This window comes from Nipponia nippon, unplaced genomic scaffold, assembly GCF_047370975.1.
Source record: "Nipponia nippon isolate SJK-2023a ecotype South Korea unplaced genomic scaffold, ASM4737097v1 scaffold_2, whole genome shotgun sequence".
NCBI lineage: Eukaryota > Metazoa > Chordata > Aves > Pelecaniformes > Threskiornithidae > Nipponia > Nipponia nippon.
In genome coordinates, this window is record NW_028262336.1 from 8343321 (window position 1) to 8364957 (window position 21637).

At 41.3% G+C, this 21637-nt stretch overlaps 1 long non-coding RNA gene across 1 annotated transcript in view; it reads left to right on the forward strand.

Annotated features, from left to right (window-relative positions):
• Positions 1-21637, forward strand: part of LOC148055641 (uncharacterized) — a 228534-nt gene that overhangs the window by 195899 nt on the left and 10998 nt on the right. The window contains exon 4 of the long non-coding RNA XR_015704935.1: positions 1839-1892. This is a non-coding gene — a long non-coding RNA (uncharacterized LOC148055641). The remainder of the gene's footprint in view (positions 1-1838; positions 1893-21637) is intronic.

Sequence of the window (21637 nt, forward strand, 5' to 3'; positions counted from 1 at the left end):
TATACAATTTTCTGTAATAGCAAAGGGAATATTAAGTGAACAATATTAAATTAAGAAAGGATTCTGACAAGAGAGGTAAAAAGTTGAATGGTGTCCCTTTAAAACAAATGTCCAAAATGTCCACTGAATCCTAATGGGTGGAATATTTCTGTGTTGCTTCAACACAGAATATGGAATATGAATCAATCTTAATTTATGCATTGGATTAATTGCACATTTTAAATGTGATTCAGATCTCTCAGGTTCTGTACTTACACAAATCACCTTTATTGGCCCCATATGAGAGCTCGGTGCCAAGACCACCCAGTGACATGGCTTTACTTTGAAGGATGGAGGAAACTGTGTAGTCTTAAATTCTCATGCAAACGCTGATTCTCAAATTCCTGACTTACAGAATAGGAAGATGGAAACTCATAGCACATTACAATAAAAACACCCTTTGCACCTAGAAGAGAAAAAAAATCACTTGTGAGGTTCCCTTCTGGGTTTCCCTATGCTTCTCTGGGATGTCCCCAAAAGGGAACAAAAGAGCTCGTATCTTAAAGGCAATTATCACACCTCCACTACTTCCAGCCCAGGGCATTATGTAGGTGCTTGAGAAGCTGCATCGTTGAATCCATTCTGCTGTTCTGGAAGGGAAAGACCTAAAATGGGAAAGAAGGCCAGTACCATGTTAAAGTGCTTAAGAGGTCAACACAAAATCTGACTGCAGCCAGCAATGTTTGGATTTTTCCTTTGGCTCAGAGAATGTGCTGTAAATCATCCAGCAAATGTGTACTCTACAAGGGGTGAGAGGAAAAAACATCTGCCCATACTGGGCAGACACTTTAGTCCCCTCCTGTTGCCAAGTTCCTAAAAAGTGCCCAGAAGCACCTAGTCTGATGCACCAGGTCTCCTGCCTCTTCCTGGGCTGGTGGATCCTTGCACATTAAACCTGACATGGAATATGCAGAAAGAAGGGGAGGAGCACTCATGAAGCATTTGCTTGTCTTTGTCCTGACAAGGCTACACCTCTCGTGAAGTTTTTAATCGCAGCTCGAAGGGGATTGTGGAAACCTTCAGAGGGAGAGCGAGCTCCTCACTCCTTTGCTGGTTTGCGTCCAGCCCACAGGCTTAAAAATCAAGTATGTTCCAGCCTTACCCTGATGACAATTTGTCTGTTTGCAAGAAAGGAGATAAGATTCTCAGTTAAGTGGAGAGCATAAAAACAGCCCACTTCCACTGCATTCAGTCTCAGTAGAAAAGGCAGCAAAGCAGGAGGTGGTGAAACCTCCCCTGGAGAGCATGGCAGCATAGGAAAAGTGCAGGGCATAGGGAGGGGTTTCCTGACCCACGTTTTTCCTGTGAATATGTATTAAAATATATACATAGATTTGTGTTTGTGTATTTATCAGTCTCCAAAGCTACCAAAAGTACAGCATTTGTCAGTAAGAACAGGGATGGACTTTTAACAAAATCAGCTGTTCTGAGACACACTGAAAAGAAGAGTCATTTCATAGATGTGGGGGAAACTGTTTTCACTTTCATATACCTGTAGCTCTACTGTGTCTGGGCCTGATTTCTGACAGCGTAAAGCAAACAAATCTAAGGAGAACTTCACAGTGCGCTAAGCGTGCTGAACTTTACATCTACCTGCACTCATGACATTTTTAGTGTTTCAGTGTGCTCTGTGATGGGAGTAATCTGTAAAAGGGATGGAAATGATTTCTCATTTTTCTCTGAATGTGCTATCTACCAACCTGACTTCACTGAAAAGAATTTAGATTGCAGCCGGCCTGGGTATTTGGCTAATACACTGGCTTCCTGCCTTCACCTTGAGTTTTTTTTTTTTCCCCTAGGCATAGAAAAACTCAGCAGTCTGCTTAAAAATGAAGAAGTCGTGACACCTAGCGGTGAGTTAAACACTAATAACTTCTGTTTCCTACAGAATTCACACTTGTTTTCCATACGCACATTGTTCTCGCTCAGATTGTGAGAGGTGTGGGCATTACCCTCATGACTCTGGACATCCAAGCAGCCCCTCATTTCTTTCACAGGCCCATGCAATGTGTGCGTGTGTCTTGTTGCATCAGACTCCTGTGCTTCTCCACAGAAGGCCCCATTCATTAAGGCCCAGTGTGCAGCCCCTGGTCGTGCTCCTTATTGACCATGACATGTTGAATAGCCATTTATACTGAGATCAGGTTAAGTGCTTTGACTTTGGAGAGAAAGGGAGCATGGCAGAATCCTGGCATAAGACCAAGTGGGAATTTCAGACTTTTTTTCTTGTCGAGTACTTATTCATCAAGGCTGTTTTTAGAAGGTGACTCAAAAATGTATTGTATGGCATGCAGCAAATTCCTGGCAGGCAGTTGAAACTGACTCAGTTGCTGGCAAATTCTTTTGCTTTTGAAGACTACTCAAAGTCTGCCTTGGTCAGCAGCAGTCAAAAAGTACATACTGGCTGTGATACCATGGCAAGAAGTCGCACTGAAAAGCAGTAAACCAGTCTAGACGTGCAAAAAAAGTTACACGTTCTTTCCAAACAGTGGCAGGCCTTGGAGATGTTTGTTTGGTTTTTTCTTTAGGGAAGCAGAACAGTGTTGAGTTGTGCTAGTGGTAACTAAGCTGCAATCACCGAGTGGCAAGCTTTCTTGGCTTGTTGAGCTAGCTGGTTGGGGACCTGCCATTTTTTATCACAAGAATGAGCTTCAGTGCAAGAAATGTCAAGTCAAAACATCACTGTATGTTGTTCGGGAATCTGGGTGCATGCTTCTTTGCATCTGTAAGAGCTGTTAGCAGTGCAGGCTCTCAGTTTCATGTCCATATTTGTGCATGCTATATCAAGCATAGTTTCCATTGCCTTCAATGAGACAAGCTCCTTCCTCCTCCTCTGTCTTTCAGAAGAGACGCATGATAAAATTGCATGCTGTAACCAAGAAATGGAAACTAGATTACTTGAATATACATGATTTTCTTCATCTAAAGATTTATTTTACCATATGTCCACATGTATTAGTACCTGTAACTTCCCCAGTTTGCTGTCTTGGGTATAATTAACACTTCTACCACCAGAGTGTTTGGATATAAGGCCAGTGAATATCAAAACATCAGTTCTGTCCAAAATGTTCGAGTTTCCATCCCTTGAATCATCAGCATGTGACCTGTTCTGTGCCAATATTAATAACCATTGCTCATGGCTTTCAAACACCTCAAACTATTTAAAAATTAATTCTGTTTACAGTACCTTTTAGAGGAAGTATTTTGTAAAAGTGAATAACTCAAACTGACTAGTGGCTACCCACAAAATATGACTATCCAGTAACAAAATGAATCATTTAGAACTAGTTGGCAAGGAATGGACATATTGCTAGAGAAGATATCAAGTGGAGATCAGATACAGCAACTGAGAGTCCTGGGTTCTCTTTCCACTGTACCATACATTTCCCATGCTGCTCTGACATAGGCAGGCCTAACTGCAGTGGTGCAGGCAGCTACTAGCCTCAGTCATCCCAGATCACACCCTTTACTTTTTTACACTGGGCTGTAAGCTGTGCGGCTGAAGTTAAGTGCCCTGTTCAGCTGTCACTCCTAGAAACACTTGCAGTCATGAGTTGGAGCCCACAGGCATGCTAGTTTATGCTTTGCCTTTGATTTTCCCCTCTGTAAAATGGAGATGGCCACCAACTGATGCATGGCAAGCTTGTCTGAAGTCCCTGGTACAGGTCAAGGGCTAGTATTCAGTCTTCACTGGCAGTGATGCCACTGCCATTGCTGAAGAGAAACAACACAAAATGGAAAAGCAATGCTAATGCTGGCAGCCCTATAACCTGAAATATGTAATGCAGTCCTGGACAGAACAAGTGCAACATCTGGCAGAGCAGAAAGTTAGGTTCTGCTAAATCCTTGGGTGCCCCTTGTTCCATTTTGTATTTGCCATTGTTTCTACAGACTCTAAGCAGCCCCAAAACAGTCACAAACAGAAGTAAATCTTTCTTCTTCTGGGGCCTCTCTCTAGAAGAAATAGCTTGACAGGTTTATAAGGGAAGGGAAGTTGCACATTACTTAGTGTGGCTGTGCTAGCCTGTGAGGCAAAGTTTTTGGACTGCCAAATAGAAGACGTGACTTTGGGCTGTAGGTCCAGCAACAGTGATGTGTTTGATCATTCTCATGCCAGGCAGGACTGTCTGCTGCAGTCTGTGTTGCACAGGTACACCTGAACCTTTGCTGTCTCTTGCTCTTGCACTTCCATGATTCCCCTGCTGACAGATGGGACACAAGGGCTGTGAGGCATAAAGTAGCTGTCAAAGACGGCACTGAGGAGTAAATACCTAGGCGATACTCACTTGCATAGGACTTTGAATACTCAGCTAGGGTGTGCTTTTTAAGCTAGTCTCTGTATTGAGTGCAGAGGTGATACGGACAGTGAATCCCCAGTGCATCAGACTCACTTGCATGGCTAAGCCTACAATTACAGAATCACACAACGGTTAGGGTGAGAAGGGACCTCTGGAGATCATCTAGTCCAAACCTCGTGTTTAAAGCAGGCTCAACTAGAACAGATTGCTCAGGACCACACTCGGCTGGGTTTGAATATCTCCAAGGATGGAGAGTCGCAACCTCTCTGGGCAACCTGCTCCAGTCCTGAATCACCCTTGCAGTAAAAGAAAGGGTTTTCTGATGTTTAAATGGAATTTCTTGTATTTCAATTTGTGCCCATTGCCTCTTGTCCTTCCACTGGATACCACTGAGAAGAGTCTGGCTCTATTTTCTTTACACCCACCATACCAGGTATTCATAGCTATTATTAAGAATTCCCTCTGATCCTTCTCTTCCCAAGGGTAAATAATCCCAGCCCTCAGCCTCTCCTACTATGTCAGATGCTCCAATCCATTTGTCATTTTTGGGGCCCTTCACTGGACTGGCTCCAGTATGTTCATGTCTCTCTTGTACTGAGGAGCCCAGCACTGGACCCAGGACTCCAGATGTGGCCTCACCAGGGCTGAGTGGAGGGGAGGAATCACCTCCTTTGACCTACTGGCCACACTCTTCCTTATGCAGCCACAGACTCTGTTGGCTGCCTTTGCTGCAAAAACACATTGCTGGCTCACGTTCAACTTGTTGACCACCAGGACACCCAGGTCTGCTATCTGATGTCTAGTTCCACATTAATGGCTAGTTCCAGCTGTAGCTTTCTTCAGCTTCCTAGATTTAACGGCTTGAATTTCTCTATAATACATAGATGAACATGCCTGGTCTGTTGAATAGCAGGGACTGTTTCTGCATCAATGCTATTTCATTATCCAGTAGCACTGAGAGGTCTGAAAAGCCCTCCAGGCTGTTGACAAGTTTAGCAGACTGGATGCATGCTTAACTGCCTAGAGCAAACACAAGCAGCATCAAGTTACTGTGTTTTCTGTTGAACCAGGGTAATACCAAACCTCTTGCTATGCCATAAGCTTTAATGGCATCCTAACAACTGCAGAATAGCTTGAATTGAGGGAGGAGCTGCTTTTCCTAGTAACCCGGTTGTTGTCCTTCTTGTGGACCAAACAATGACATATTCTCTGCATACACATTTGGGTTACCTCTCAGGCCTACATTTCTTAGCCCTACAGCAGAAAGGAAAATTCACCCTTTCCCTAGTAACAGAGTGAAATCCTTCTACAAAAGCAGAACTGCATTCTCCAAAGAGCAACAACAGTGGACGCAGTGGGTTAACACTCCAAAACCAGGCAATAGCCCTAACCAACACTCTGTCATCACATAACCTAGATTTCAGTTGAGAATTTGGGTGTTGTTTTAGATAACAACATACAACATGTGTTCATCATTAATCTTCCTGAACATTTGTTTGGCCAGAAACTGTCTCTGATCAACCCACTTATGTAAACAGGTCTATGCTTCAGACAGAAGTGGTAAGATGTTATTCCAAGTACTTGCATTATAGGGAATCTCTCCTTAACTCTAACAAGATACATTTAATGACAGCCTTGGTATGGGTGGCTGTACTCCAAAGACTTTTATGTTCAGTTTAAATTTCAAAATTAAATAAAAATTTATCTTGCATCAAAGAGGAAAAATATTACGTCTAAAAAATCTACCATTTGTCCCTACTCTATTTGAGGTTTCAATATCAAACACTTTTGCATCTGGCTTGCAAAGAACGGAAAAGCTTTTTCTTCATCATTACCAAATGGCAGATGCTGCATTTATTGCAGCTGAACACCCTGGAGAGGTTTCCATTCATCATTTAATTTTTTACATGTATAGGATCATATACAAAAATGAAAGAAAAAAATGAGAAAAATAAGCTTTGTTTATTTAAGGAAAATAAATGCTGCATTGTATTTGTCTCAGCTAGTTCTGGGCACAATTGGTGTATTTCAATTATGTTTGAAAATGTAGTCACATAAACTAACAAAAATTTTACTTGTAGAATATTGGTGGAGTAAATTAAAACATGCAGTTTCCTATAGGCTCTTGCTCCCCATAGTTGGTCTCTTCATGCCTTTTTGTTTCAGAACAAAACAAGAAGAAGGAGGCAGCTTCAGTCCTGCCAGTCCAGGGGCAGTGTGTGAGTGGGGAGCAAGGCTCTCCCGGAGCTGTGAGCACTGCAGCTACTTACTGGCTGTGAACCTTACCCAAACTTCTTTGTCTCCATTTCTTCATTTGTAAAATGTAAAATATATCTAAGAACTAGCCAAGAGCTGTATACTTACTCACTGCTGGGGAAATTCTCTCTTCACAATCAAAAAGAGTTAATGCTTTGATTGCTTGAAGGTTAATCCAAGGCTTTAAACTGTCTGATAAGAATCATGTCCAGATACAAGGAGCCCCAAGTTTCCAATAAACACAGTCATTAGAAATATTTATCATTGTGTTAGAGCATTGCAGAGGATTCGTCTCCACTGCGCCAATTCCAGAACACAGTATCTTAATGGCATTACGTATTTTGGATATTGTCCTGAAATGCTTCCGAAGATTGTAGAGATACAAAACTCCTGAGATACTGTTTTGTTTTGGTTTTTTTCTAAATCTGGAATTCAGCTTACCCATGACAATTGTTTTGAGAATTTCTTGCAAAGCCCTGCATTCGGTAGCTGGGAAAATGGTACAGAAAAGACTGTGTTGATAGACATACAGAGTAATAAGGAAAGGAGAGAAGCTAGAAGGAAGAGAGTAAGGGAAAAAAAGACAACTGCACTGCCTCTTAATATTTCAAATGCCTGGAGGGGTGAGAAGAAAATAGGGTTACTTTTGTAGGTGGAAAGAGAATTTTGTAGCTTTAGAAAGGTGACAGCTGCTATAAATGACATGGCAGGTGCTGCTGCTTCTTCTCCCTCCTCTTGGCAGAAATGTTCCCCTCAGCAAACGTGCTGCCATTCAGCTGCATTTTAATGGTTTTAATGCATTTTCAGGCCAGATCTGCAGAGCTTGCAGCCAGAGAATCAGAAATGCTGACAAACAAAATGAGCTGAAGTCAGGCATCCCCTTCCAATTCCAATGTATTAATGCCAGTCCTTTTCCATTTGGGCTTCTGTCCTGATATACTGAACTGAATGGTTATAAGTCTTCAATATACTGTTTGTTTTTTTCTGCCAAGTATCACTCTGCAGCCCCTTCACTTACGCAGTTTGGCCTGCCACACTGCTGTCATGACAAAGTTTCATTTAGAGATATTATCCCATTAGTATCTACAAGTGACTGAGATCCATAGAAGTCTAGATTGGTTGTTGGAATTGTCGGAAATTACAAAAATCCATCTTAGCCTGTTACATAAACTTGTTTTGAAAGCAAAAAGAAATTAGAAGCAGATAGGTTGGCTGGTATAAAACAGATAGGTTAAAACAATTGTGATAGCAAGTATTTACAGCTATTGAAGTCATGCAATGATTACGACAATGAGAAAAATGGGAGGAAATTTTTGTAGCTGAAGTCAACAAAATGTGTCTTAAGTAATGTTCATGGAACGTGGTTGTCAGCTTTCGTGTTGTTTATCTGAGGGTCACCGAACTGAGGCGGAGGAAAACTGACTGGGAAGAGCTACTGTCATCATGTATCTCAGAGGGATCTGTCATTACACTAACATGCTTCCAATGGGAGCCTGCTCTGGTGCTAAACCTGGATTTTGGCTGGAGTTACTCAGTGAGAAAAACTCACCTGGGAGCCCTCATTTCCTGAGCCAGAGCTCTGGAGCACACTCACTATCTGTATAGCTTCGGGGACAAGAATGGTAAAGGTGCCAACAAGTAAGGTCTTGAGCAATTTTTTTCTAAAATAGAGCTCAGCATCCGGACAGCTTCAAGGCTCCCTCTTACAATCTGAAAACTCGGTCTTCCAGGATTCAGTATTCCTGGACTTCAGATATATGTAGAAGTTTAAGAAGGCAAACAGAGCCAAACACCTCCAAGTCTGCAGTCAAGATAATTTTGTTTTGATACTGCCAACATGTAACATTTAGATTGTGGGGTTTTTTATACTTTCTCTTCCAAAACCAACTTCAGATTTCCTATTTTTCCTTCTGAGGTGGAATTATTTCCTTTCTGTTCTTCATTCTGTCACTCTCCAATTTCCATCCTAAGGAAAATCATGACTGTGAAAAGCTCCATAGTTCAGCAACATGGGAAGGGCGGAATTGTCACGAAAGGCCTAGTAAACTGATGTTGTAGAAATGGGCTGAACAAATCTGATTACTTGGAAATAGAATCTTAGCCATGAACAAACTCCTCTGTAATGGAAGGAGAAATAAGCTGGGCAATGGCCAGTTACTTTAAATATTCTTGGTTTTCTCTTAAGTATGATACATTTTCTTCATGTTCTGCTCTGTAATGGATAAAATTTAAACTACCATTATCTTCATACCAAGCCTACATCTGGAGATTTGTGTAATGCTGCCAGTTGCTCTGGATGTTACTGTGTCAATAAGTGGAGATCTACAACAGGTTTATTAAATTTCTGTTAGTTTCTGTCTGATTTATGAGGGAACCAAAAGAGTTATATAATTTTAGAAGGGGATTGGATGGAGTATTTATCCAAAGTAGTACTGACCGTCATGCAAAAAACTGAAGTGATGTCAAATACAGACGGAGCAGACTGGGCCTGAAACTGTGTACAAACAACTGCAACTCAGGTGGGGTTTTGAAGTGGTCAGTGCTCAAAGTAGTCTTGGTATGAGAGACACAGTGTGGGAAAGAAATTAGTTTTCTCTTTCATAATGGGAGTTGTCTGAATTTATTTCACATTTATTCTGTACACAGTACTGGCAGTAAAAATATAAAAACACTTGATGCTGTATTTCTAAGGACCTAAACCACTGCCCATTTCTGGGTATCTTTTGAGCATTCAAATTGCCTGAAATCTAACTATGCATCCAGCTTTTGCAAATGGGCCTGTCTCTCCAATGGGCATCTCTTTTAGTGCTCCAGACCAAAATCCTGACTCCAGCTGTCCCTGTTTTGAGGACATTTCCATGATAATATCTGCATTTTGCTGCATGATCTTGCCCACAGAGGCAGCCAGCCATGTCTGTCTACTGCTTGTAGTAGGCACTTTCTCAGTTTCCAGGAGCTGTGCCTGTGCTCAGAGGGAGCAGCCAGACTGTTCTCAAACTATGTTCAGGGTCACGCTGAGGAAACACCCTCTTGGAAGCTGCCTGGCTCTTTGTTCCTTCCATCAGTCTAAAATAAATGTCATTGAAAGTGTCTCATTCCTCTTTGTGTACACAAAGACCATGGGAACACTTACAAGTCAATCTCTTTCAGATACCGCATACAAAATCAGAGGAAATAACAATGTTTGGGTCTTTCAAGAAAATCCAAAGTCTCCAGATTTCTTTGGCAGACATTCCCACTTTGTTTTTCCAGGCTGAGAAGCATGGAAGTACCCTTTCCACCTCTTTCCACCTCCCTGTCACTCACAAGTTCAAGGCTGATGATGCTTGGACTCGGAGATAAAATTTAGAAGTGAATGGAAAAACACATCCAGCTGACCCAAAGGGGAACTGCATCCTCTGTCTGCTACTGTCTTCTTCCACATGTTTTACCTTCTTTCTGCAGGTTAAGTGACTCACTACATTCTTCTGCCATTTACTTCTGTTTTCTCTGTGTGCACAGCAAATCTCTAATGCTTGTGGGACTGTTCCAAGTTCAATAAAATGTCATTTTCTGAAGGTTATAAGATTCCTCAAACTCCAGTTGAGATCTGGAGCCAGAGGGGGGTCCAGTTTGCATAAAATCAAAGCACTGCCACAGGCAAGTGACACATATAGCTCATTAATAAAGTTCTCAAGCTGAAAGTGTTGTTTTCTATGTGGGAAAAGTCAGCTAAACTGACTATAAACTGTAGCTGAAATTTTAGCTGGAATTATGCACACAGTCCTGGCTGGCGTAAGCAGAAAATATTTGCACAGACATCCATTGTCTTGACCCACAGACAGAGTTCAAACAAACACTGATGGGAAAATTAAATTAGGAGTACAGGATATTGTCCTTCATTCTCTGCATTCAGGCTACTCAGATGGCAGAATCTGAAATTTATATGGCATTTTAATTGGTCATAAACAAAATTATTCCAAGGTTGGATCTGAACAGATTTCATACATGAATATTTAATATTCATAACGTTTGCCAGAAGGACAACTCTGAATGTCGAAACTTTGCATGCATCTGCAAAACAAGGAAAGCAAGAGAGGTGAACAGTGGAAGCTTATGCAGAGCACCCTATTAACACGCTTCATGTGCTTTTCTGTGTTGTGCTATGGTGATACAGAAAACAGCTGAAGTGTTTACTTTTTCACTAATACTATGGATGATTCTATTCTTCTCTTTAATTTTTGTATCTGTATTGACATCCATGCATGAAGTTAAATCCAGTATGGCAAAGGAATTTAGCACTATGAAAAAAGTTTTTAGCCTAGTTGGCCAAATGGAAAAGTTGGGGAGAAAAGTTTATTTTGGAAAACCTGACACAGGAAATAAAATAAAAAATTAGGGTTAATGTAAGCATTTGTTTTGTCCCAGCTATCGGTATTTCATTTAGTGTTTGGTTTAAAACCTTTGTTTGACACTTTAAAATATATATGCATTTCGAATTAAAAAAAAGAAAGAATATAAATATTTCTTTTTAAATGTTCAAATGAAACATGCATGAATAGGATGAAACAATGGCAATGCTATTTAGCAGTCTCACAAACAGCTCAAAACTGTGATTTCTTCCTTGCTTTCTTTTCCTTACAGCAAATAATTCTATTCAGTCTCAAAAATAATCCCTAAAGGGATCACAAAAGTATTATCTTATCCTTCATCAGACCACTGTTAACACGTGCCCCGCTCCAAAAATAACCAGAAGGCATAAATCCCCAAGTCCAATCCCTATCCTTCCCCAACAGAACTGGCAGCATCACATTTCTCCAGATCCTTCTTTCCAGCCATACTGAAATGAATAGTAATTCACCTTTCTTGATGTCAATCTTCATCGCAGTTTTATAGAAACCCATGTTGAACATGGAGCAATTACTGAAGACCTAAAGCAAATCCCAATTTAAAATCTTGTCCAGAGCCTTATTCATGCCCCAGTTTCTGGCACGTACTACATACCTGCTCTTCACAATTGAAAAGATGAACAGTGAAATGGGAATTATTCATCTCAGAACCCAGCAACAGAACAAGTTTTCAGACTTTGTTTACCCAAAACATAGCACCAACTATTGCTCTCCTCTCAGTAAAAACCTTACTCGCCCATGCAGAAAGCGTACACCCTTCCTCACAGTAGCTTTCATCCTGCCCTACAGAACTGAGACGCCAATAATAAGCTGACCTCTGCAGCCCCTGCTTTCCTGAACTGCAATTTTAACATTAAGTCTAAATTTCTTCATAAATTCCAAAAAGATCTTCTGTATTAGAACCACTCCTTGTTCTAGGCCTCAATGCCCTGCAAGAAACTACACTAATATTTGAATTTTGCTGCACAGATCCCTAGCTCCAAATTCAGTCCTATTGGTCACCTTATCAAAAACCCGTTCAACTTTTCCTGCCATGGCATTGATCATCCATTACTCACAGGTAGGACCAGCCACAACCTGTTAGGATCCTGCAAGAAACTGAGTATCTAAATTCAGCTTTCTTTACCTTAAACCTAAACACAACTTTAGCCAATAAACAACATAAAACCCCACCAACTCAGCCACCCTAAAAATTAAGTTCAGAGAGAAACACACAACTCAATACAAATAATAGCCCACATGCTATTCCCGCAGGACTTACTAAGTCCACCTATTAACTTGCTCTTCTAGCCTTCCCTTTCCTGGACCATAACATAAGCATTAATAATAAGGATGTTTTCTAAATACGATACTCATCTGTACTACAGAGTTCATACCACAATGACTGATTTCTCTGATACCAAATTTTGCTCTTCTTCCTTAGCTTCTTAATGAAATAATGTAAAACCAAGACCTTAACCATCTTTTACCAGACCTGTGATCCTAAGCCACACTAATGGTTAACGCTTTAACATCCTTAGCCCAGTTTGTGTTTTATGTCAGAGGATGAATTATACATTATTCATTGCTAAGAGAACTAGTCCTGAAACTGGAACCTGAGGCTTGGCAGGAGCCAGCAACAGGCACCTCTACTTTCCAAATGGAAACCAGATATCCAAATATGGCCTTCACTTGCAGGTAACCTTACTCACCTTGTCCTAAGCCAATACTATCCAGATGTTGTTGACCTCTGCGAGCACCAGCCTTCTCTGCAGTCATCCCTTCTCAGAGATCCAACACTTGGTTCAGCTCTCCATGCTTTCTTTTGCAGAAGAAAGGAGTGCTGCCCTTAGGATAGGCTTCTGAACAGACTAACAATGGCCATAAACTTCTGAATTAATGCTAAGCTTAAGTAGCTTTCTGGCATCAGCACTGACTGTGTCTCTAAATTCTGTAGGACCTACCAGTAAATTCAGGTCTTTTTCCTCTTCCACCCCAAACTCTGTCTGCATAACTGCCAGATGCTTTATCTGTAGTCCTGTCACACCTTAATCATTGACAGTTCATTGCTGCAAAATCACGCCCAAAGGAAAAGTAAAAGACTCGTAGGATTCAGCAATGAATTTTTGTTTACAGCCTCTGTTTTCTTAAAGCCTGATCCTTCACCCAACCCTAATCTTAATAATAGCTTATTGTAATAATAATCCTACCCATCCTCTTTTCAGTGCTATAGCATACAGACTGCACTCTTCCTTGCCAACCTCAGCCGTTCCCCGATGGACAGGATTCATTAATACTCCCAGTTCTGTGTCCTTTTCTTTCTTGCCCCCTAACTCAAACCATTTGCTTCCTTACAGACTTACCAACTCCCAGATCAGAGCCAATCATCCTTTCAGGCATCATTACACCTCTCCAGGACCCCACATTAAAAGCAGATCTCCCACCTTGGCCCTCCAGAATCCTAATCCTAACCACAACCAAGACTGTCACCTTCATTATAGTTAGTCACTCCTGTTGCCTCTGGGATGCATCATCAGATCTTCACTCCTATAAAAATGTCTGAAATAAGGGCTGCTGTGATACAGTGATAAACACAATTCCACAGAGTGCTTTCCTAAATCCAGACCATACATCCAACCTTTATACTGCCTTTAATAATTACACTCTTGCCACCAGTTCCCATCACAACTAGCCAGAAGGCATAAGTGCTTGCTATCACCAGCCCTCATCTTAGACCCACCACATTGACAAGATCCTGCAGTAAATGTATTTGTCCCGCTCGTCCTTTCCTGAACCCTAACCCTAACCACTCCAGAGCATCAACCCTAATCCCAGCCGTAATTGTAACCTTAACTGTAACCAGTCGCTTCTCTCTACCACACAACTAATCACCTGGAGACTAATCATCTCTCCACTGCTAGATGCACGATCTCTGAAATGAGGTTTACAGGGTAGCAAAATGCCAGTACAGGAAAACTGTCTTCCAGTGATATGTCTCTTTTTTTCAATTGTTGCTTGAAAACACATTTTTAAAGGTACCTATTGCCAGTTTTAACTGTGTTTTTGTTTGGAGCGATGAGTTTTAGTTTTAGTGTAGCTTGTCAGTGCTTTAACAAACCCTGGGCTAACAGATAACCTTTGTTTTGTAGCTTACTAGAGAAAGGAAAAAAATGTGAAGGCTTCTTCAATATAAGGAACGTTATGCAAGGGCAAATACACAATCTCCAGTAAATGTGCAAATGCTTTTCCACATCTAAGCTGTATAGAGCTTTGTTGGATGGGATTTTTATCTTTATCTTTCCTTACATTTGTATGTGTTGGAAGATACTTTAACTTATTCCAAAAGCATTGAAGAAATTAATAAAATCATATTCTCTCTTTTTATCTGTAAAATTCTGCTAAGAGCACTCACTCCTCTAATCCAGTGCTGAATAAAAACTTCTGATTCACATTAATTTTAATAGGCACTGGAAGAAATTGCAAGCCAGAACCCTATAAATCTAACAGGATGACAAAATAATGTCTCAGAATTAACATAAACACTTCTCTCTATGGATACATTTCTTCAAGAGCAATTAACTGGAGAAAATATACTCCACAGGTTTTCCTAATCATATTTCTTTTTTGGTAATGTAAGAAGTCCCTCCCCAAGGGCAATGCTTTGTTCCCATTCAAGTCAAAGATAAAAATTCTCTTGAATTTCATGGGAACAAGAGTATTCTAAAAATAAAATTTTTCCTCTGATAACCTCTAATGGTTTTTTTTTCTCAGAAAGCAAACACAACAAAGATGACATTTTCATCAGTTCCATTTCTGTCCTCAGGGTGTAGTTCTGTTCAGTGCAAACACAGCTTAGGGATCTGTGAACGCACTTTATGTCGTCTCGTGCACCCTCTGGATTGCCCTGAGGCTAACTTGGCCCTTTCTGGTGGTAGTTTACAGCTGCTTCTGGGCAGCAGTATAGCTCAGGAGCCTCCATATAAGTAGGGAAAAAAAGTTTCATAGTCTTATACTGCATCATGATAGGGGCAACTCTTTCTTGGACTCTTGCAATTTCTCATTAGCCCTGGTATGCTGCCATGATCACCACAGAAGAGGCTGTAAGTCTGTTCCTAATCACTGTGAATCCTTCCTGAGGATGGCAAGAAACAGGGCTGCCACAGAGAAAAGCAGAATAAAGTACTAAACTTGTATCCCAGCCACACAGCAAAAGTCAAAAAATAATTAAAATCATTCCATAGATTCAGCAATAGGACTGCCAAGGCCACTATGCTTGAGACTCTCTAGCAGTAAATTCTTCGGCTCTATGCAGAGTCCCACAACAGACTTTGTGACCCAAGCCTTCCAGGAGAGAGGGGGACGTTTGAACTTTCCAGATCTCACTTCAGGTAAAACAATGAGCGATCTGTTTGTGATGAATGCTCCCCATGTACCGTGTCCTTCTTCTCATCTGCAGTTTACTCTTGCTGTTAAATAAGGCACTGCAGGACATTTCCTAATGTCTTTTGGAAACTTGTTCGTTGTTCTGCATGAATATATACTACTACTGTTACCTTACTCCACGGAGGCACTTAGCTGGGCAATCATGCTGGGCTCAGCAAACACCACTTGAATTGGTGCTCCACTGTTCACTTAGTTACGCGAGTGGAGTGAGGGAAAGGACCACACAAACACAACCCACGTCTATCAAAAAGCATTGTCAGCCTTTCCTAGAAGACCTTTGCAAGCACCTCTGCTTAAATAAATGCTGCCCATTGGGTTGCCTGCTGAGACAGAAGCTGAAAGAGAAAGGGCTGTTTGCTTGTATAGGCACTATACTGCTTCATTTTTCTGTATTACTTAAGGTGGATTGTGTTTCATAAGCTGGATTCTTAAATGAAAGTAGTGAATATGTCAGCATCCAGATCACAGCAGATATAACTGTGAGAAAAGGCTGTAGAGAAGGATGCTGAAGACGCTTGGGAGAACTACCATAAGAATATATCATGTGGGTGCGATGAGGCAAGTGAGGTGTTGCATTCAGCTTCTGAGCACGTGTGAGGTGAACCAGACGATAAAACCTTGAGCAACTTCAGCCAAAACTGGGTCCTCCTGCAGTAAAAGAGTGCTGTGCTCTCTTGGCAGTCAGACTCCATTCTGAATTCTTATTATTGTCTGTATGGAGAAGTACACGGGGAGACTCCAGAAAGAGAGGGCACCAGAGGAGTGTGCAAGATGGGGAAATGTGGCGCTTTGAGGAGGAACTTGACATGGGCCATGGGAAGTGAGCAGGAGCCCAGGGCAGGGGTCTGACCAGTGTGAACTGGATGGTGAGTGAGATGGGTGTTTTGGATGGTGAGTGAGATGGGTGTTTGCAGCTATATATTGGCTGCAGACAAAGTAGCGAGGGATACGAAGCTGTCATCTGGGAGGTGGAGGCCAGAGCCTGGGGAGCTGGGACACTCAAAGCAGAGTAGCTTCCCAGGTGGCAAACAGGGGCTGTGACAGACTACAGGAAGAAGTGAAAGTCTAAAGTACTTTTTTCCAAGAGAAGAAGGGACAGGCACCACCTCCCCATCTTTTTGCAGAAGTCTCGCCCCTACCAGCTGGGCAAGTTCTGGGAAGAACAAATCCATCCAGTTCTCAGAACCACCAGCACCCCACTTCCTGCTCACCAGTTTGGGCTCCCAGGGCCTGGAGCATCCCTGTGTAGTAGCCCACAGCCTCCTGTCCTCCCAGAAGCCCCTCTTGTTGGAGACAGAGCTTGGTGAGAGAGCCCCTGTGCTGACCCCACAGTCTTGTACCCTTCTTATGTCTTGTGGGCACAGTGGAAGGGCAGAAGAGAACCAACATGGTGGGGACTCAGATCTTCATGGAAGACAATTTTGGCAAGAATTTCCCCCTGTCTTTACACTGGGGGCACCAGAAGCAAAACAACCCTGCGCAAAGAGCCCGTCACTGCAAGAGAGACACAACCAGTGTGACCAGGCACAGGAAGGGCAAATGGGCATGATTTTAGCTGTTTCTAAAGTAAACCTCTGGGAGTCCATTTTCAAACATTCTTCAATATGGCCTCTAAATTTGCAGCTGCAATTCAGACCATTCATATTCCCATTTAAGTGAAAATTCATGGAATTTTCTATAAAAAAGAAAGAAAGGAAGAAGGAGAATTGTTACCAACGGGAAACATTTTCCTGCATATACAGTAATGGCAGAACGTTTACATTAAGCTGCTGGATTTACTTGAACCAAGTAAGTCTGAAGACGAAATCAAGTTTTTAGCCACACGCAAAAGTTAGAGGATAAGTATTTAATTTTAATAGTGACACTATATTAGTTTGTCTAGCTATTACAGCTTTCGTTTAAAGTTTACTAAAATAGCTCGCCTACCATTCAAGCATCACCTACACAAGTACCCAAGCACTTCTAGAGCAACGTGTGTTCTTCACCAGTAGAGAGCAGCACTAACCTAACTATTGTCTCAATGCAAAAGTTGCTCTACTTTTTTCCTCCTTTCTTCACCCAACAACTAAAGTCAAAGGAAGTTTCCTTCCTACCTTTTTCAAGTGGAATACCTGGTCTCATTACTGAATGTTTTGCAGTGAAGTAAAATTTAAGCATATGTTTTATTACTGGCAGAAATCTCTAATGATCGCCCTACTCACAAAGCCGCTGTTGTGCCTATTTTCTTCCTTCCAGGGTACCTTTTACCTGGGAGACCCTCTAACATTTCTCACAGGCACAGACAATACAGAAGTTAAATGTGAGCCTGACAGGCAAACCAACATGCTGTGTTGCCTGCCAGTTTGCTTTTTGTTTAATGTTGCTTTTCCATGGACTGACCAAGATGGGAATCACGGAACTGCACCGGCCTTAGAAAGCACACAGGAAAACAGGGTCCTTGTCCTAAAACATATTTTATCTTACCTGAAACAAATATGACCCGTGCAGGCAGGTAGAGAGAATCCTGGCAAGGAGATAAGCTACAGACCTGCACTGCTGTTCACAGAGGATAATCATAGGAGGTGGCTGGTGCTTCCTTTCTACCTAGGGATTGACCAGCAGAGCCTACTTACCGCTTAATTCATAAGATGCAGTGAATTGCTCTAAACCCCTCATTATTTCAGCTTTTACATTAATTCTGGCTTTTGTTCCTCAGACCTACTTCATCCCCATATATGATCCGGACTCTGGGCTGTCCTTGGCTGCCATGCCCAGGCTGGCCCTGCTCACCTCACTCGGGTAGCGTGGGGCTGATAAGGCCCCTGCCCTACCGTCCTTGTTATCATGCCTGGCTCCCAGCTCCCCAGCCCTTAGGGAACAGCTGGCCTTTGCTGTGTCCTGACGCTCACCTGCCTCACACCAGCTCAGAATCTGCAGAAAAATGATAGACAGAAACATTTAAGTTTTCCTTTGTATATAGCCTGGACAGTACTCTCTCTCTCTGCTTGCATGACTCCTATTTGTTAAGTTTGGCATTTTTTTTAAAGTGAGTGACAAGAGTTTTTCCAAGTCAGGCTGCTTTAATGAAAAGTTTGTTTTTAAAATCATTCTTTCCATCAAATGGACTGTTCTGTGACCTGAAAAAAGTCTGCTCCCACTCTTCTATACCCAGAAATTCAAAACTGTAGTCAACACCTTCTAGGCAAGTAGTTATAGATAAGATGGCTTTCCTAGCTTAGAAGCTGTAGTACCGCTGCTTTAGCAGCTAGGCAGAGCCTTGTTAAGCCTTACCGTGTAGTCCAGGCCTGGCCAACAAAATGAGAGATTATAAAGAAAGATCATAATCAATTTCTTCCACCAGATAGATCTGTAACTCTTGAGATAACATCATTCCTTCTACTTTGTTGTACTTCTCTCCTGAACCACAAGTTAGTTTACTTACGACCTTTTTAAAGCAAGTTTTGTGCTCAAGAGCCTTCAGTTTCCTGAGACATATGTACAGCTTTCCTGTCCCAAGACTTTAAGGCCTTTCAAGGTTCAGTCTTTTTGCGTTCTTACCTGGTAAGGAAATGCATCTGGCTAGTTTGTGAAACATTCACCTTTAGAGTTGCCTACTGTGTTCCTTGCTAATGCTGGGCCATGTCATTCTGTCAGTTTGGATTTGGCACACTATTTTCAATTAGTGAGGTATCTAAAGACCTCTTAAATTTGTTGCATGCAACATCTTCTTCATGGGCACTGAGCATTAGGTTTGTCACCTCGTAGTGAAATTGGTATTTCATTGATGGTTCTTTGTGGATTCTGGGTTGTTGGTTTTTTTTGTTTGGGGGGGGTGTCAGCTATTCCTTAAGAAAATAAGAGAGAAGTGTAACAAATCCAAAATTCCTACTAGCAATTTGTTTGCTTAGAAATATGTCATTTAACTTTTATGCTCCAGTCAACATCATTGTGTCTCCAGACATTTTTGGCTAGCTTTCCTCCTCCTCAGCCTATGTTCCTCTTTCCTTCCACAAGCAGGAAAGAGCAAAAATAATTCATGGCAGGTGCAGTTTTCAGACATGACTAGCTTTAAGTTAGACCAAAGCTAAACATTTTTGGAAACCATGCCAAATTGATTGTGTACATACATGCCAGCTATTTTTCTTTTAAAAAGTACCAGATGGCAAATTAAGAACTATACAGAATCAAAAATCATAATTTTTTTATTGTAGAACAGTTTAGGGAATTAGTTACCTTAAGTACAAATAAGGTTTTGGTTCTAGTTGGGTCAGAAGACTCTTGCAGAATGAAACAGAGAAACAAGACCAACTTCACACAAGCCAACGTGCTTTGTAAGAGCACCATATGGTGAGTTATAGGTATTCAAACCAATTCAATGCATACAATAGAGTAAGTCAAACCACTATATAACACAGCAGTTGAAGGCAAATATTTAGCACACACAACCATGTTCCAGCAGGACATTGTAGCAGTTTGTGGCATGACCAGTAAGTATAATTTTAAAACAGAGAACAGTATTATTTGTGCATAAAGGAATACACTTGATAAGAGTATTTTATCTATAGAGAAGAAGTGTAATAGATATGATTTTATAGTGGATGCACATTGCTCAGGTCCTCTGAGGACTTACGGGGAATTAGCACAGAGGGTTTAGCCCAGCCTTTCTGAGCACTGGCAAATCTGAGTTTCTCCAGTTGGTCTTTCAGGCCGTCACCAATGATGGCTAATTCTCAGAGCCGTGTGTATCTCTAAAGCACCCTGTAAGGGTTGCCTCAGCATTGATGATATGGGCAGCAGTAATGTACCTTGAAGACTTCTTTTCAAATGCCCCATCTCTCCTCCTCACATTTTGAGCTGTGTGTTGAGTGTAGGCCCACTTTGCACTTTCTGTAGCCTCTTAAAAGTAATCCTAACAAATCATGATAGATGGTACACTGTAAGTTATGCATCTTCTCAGGCCCACTTAGTCCAGTGATCTCTCTTCAGAGAAATAATAAAGAGCTGGAAAGAGCTATAAATGGCTTCAGGGAAGTTATTGAAACTGTCAGCAGCTAATACACATTCTAAGGTCTGTTTGGGTTTTGTGAAGATAAAGCAATACCCACTCAGCAATTTCCAGTGCACTGATTAGTCTGCAATGCTAGCAATTCCTCTTGCTCTGTTAAAATAACAATATCCTTTATTTTGAAGATCTGTTGTCTGTGTACAAAAAGAATTGACTCAATATGAATATTTACCAATACTGTTTATTGCATTCAGACTCTGTAGGTTGGGAGGGATATTTCTGAAGAGATTCCTTTCTTAGCTTTATGTAAATACTGCCTACTCAGAGAGATGGGAGATAGGTTCTTAAAACCATGAGGGACGATATTACATTTTTATTACAACACATCTCCTTGCCCGGTGATGGAATCTAGCTGAGAGGAGCGTCTGGAAATCGCATAGCCTCCCCATGGCTTTGGTTGTCTCAGGCAAACTCTGGGGTATATTGTAATCCTTATCTGATGTTCCTTAGGATATCTGAATTCTTTCATTTGTGAGTAACAGTGTTTCATGGCAGATATGCAAAATATAATGGTCCTTTTTTTCTAGAAAGGAAGAAAAGAATGCCACAAATTAAATGCTGGGCAAGTACTAGCCCATCTATAATGAGCAAGGACAGCTACTCAGCAAGTATTTTACCCTTTATTCTTTTCATAGGAATGCCTCTGCTCTTCCTTGAGGCCACCAAGCACAGAGGAATTTAGAAGTCTGTGATATTTCTTGGAAATAGCATTCTTGCACGGAAAGGCAAATTTCTTGTGTTACAGATGCTCATCTAAATGCTCTGATGGCTTGATCAAATGCCCAATAAAGCTAATATTTGCATGGACTATTTGATCAGACCCGATAACAACATTTTTAGCTTGAAGGAATAAATGCTAATAGCAACTCCTTTTTATTCAAAGCCATATACTTTCCTATACAATAAATAAGAATAAAAATCAACTCTTATTATCAGTGCAGTCCCATGTGTTTACCTCAACTGCCAAGCTACAATCTGTGTTACTAAGGTGGTCATCTTTTCTTTTTTTCCTTTAATATTAATAGAGTGTTTATTCCCTACTCTCTTTAAACTCTGCTCGATCACATAGGCCTTCCACTACAGGAAATTACAGGCTGCAGGGAAATCTGGAGAAATATCTGTGTTTTAATACTAGCTGTATGTCATCCAGGATCCCACCGGAGATGACATTATTGCTTTTCAATGGCGAG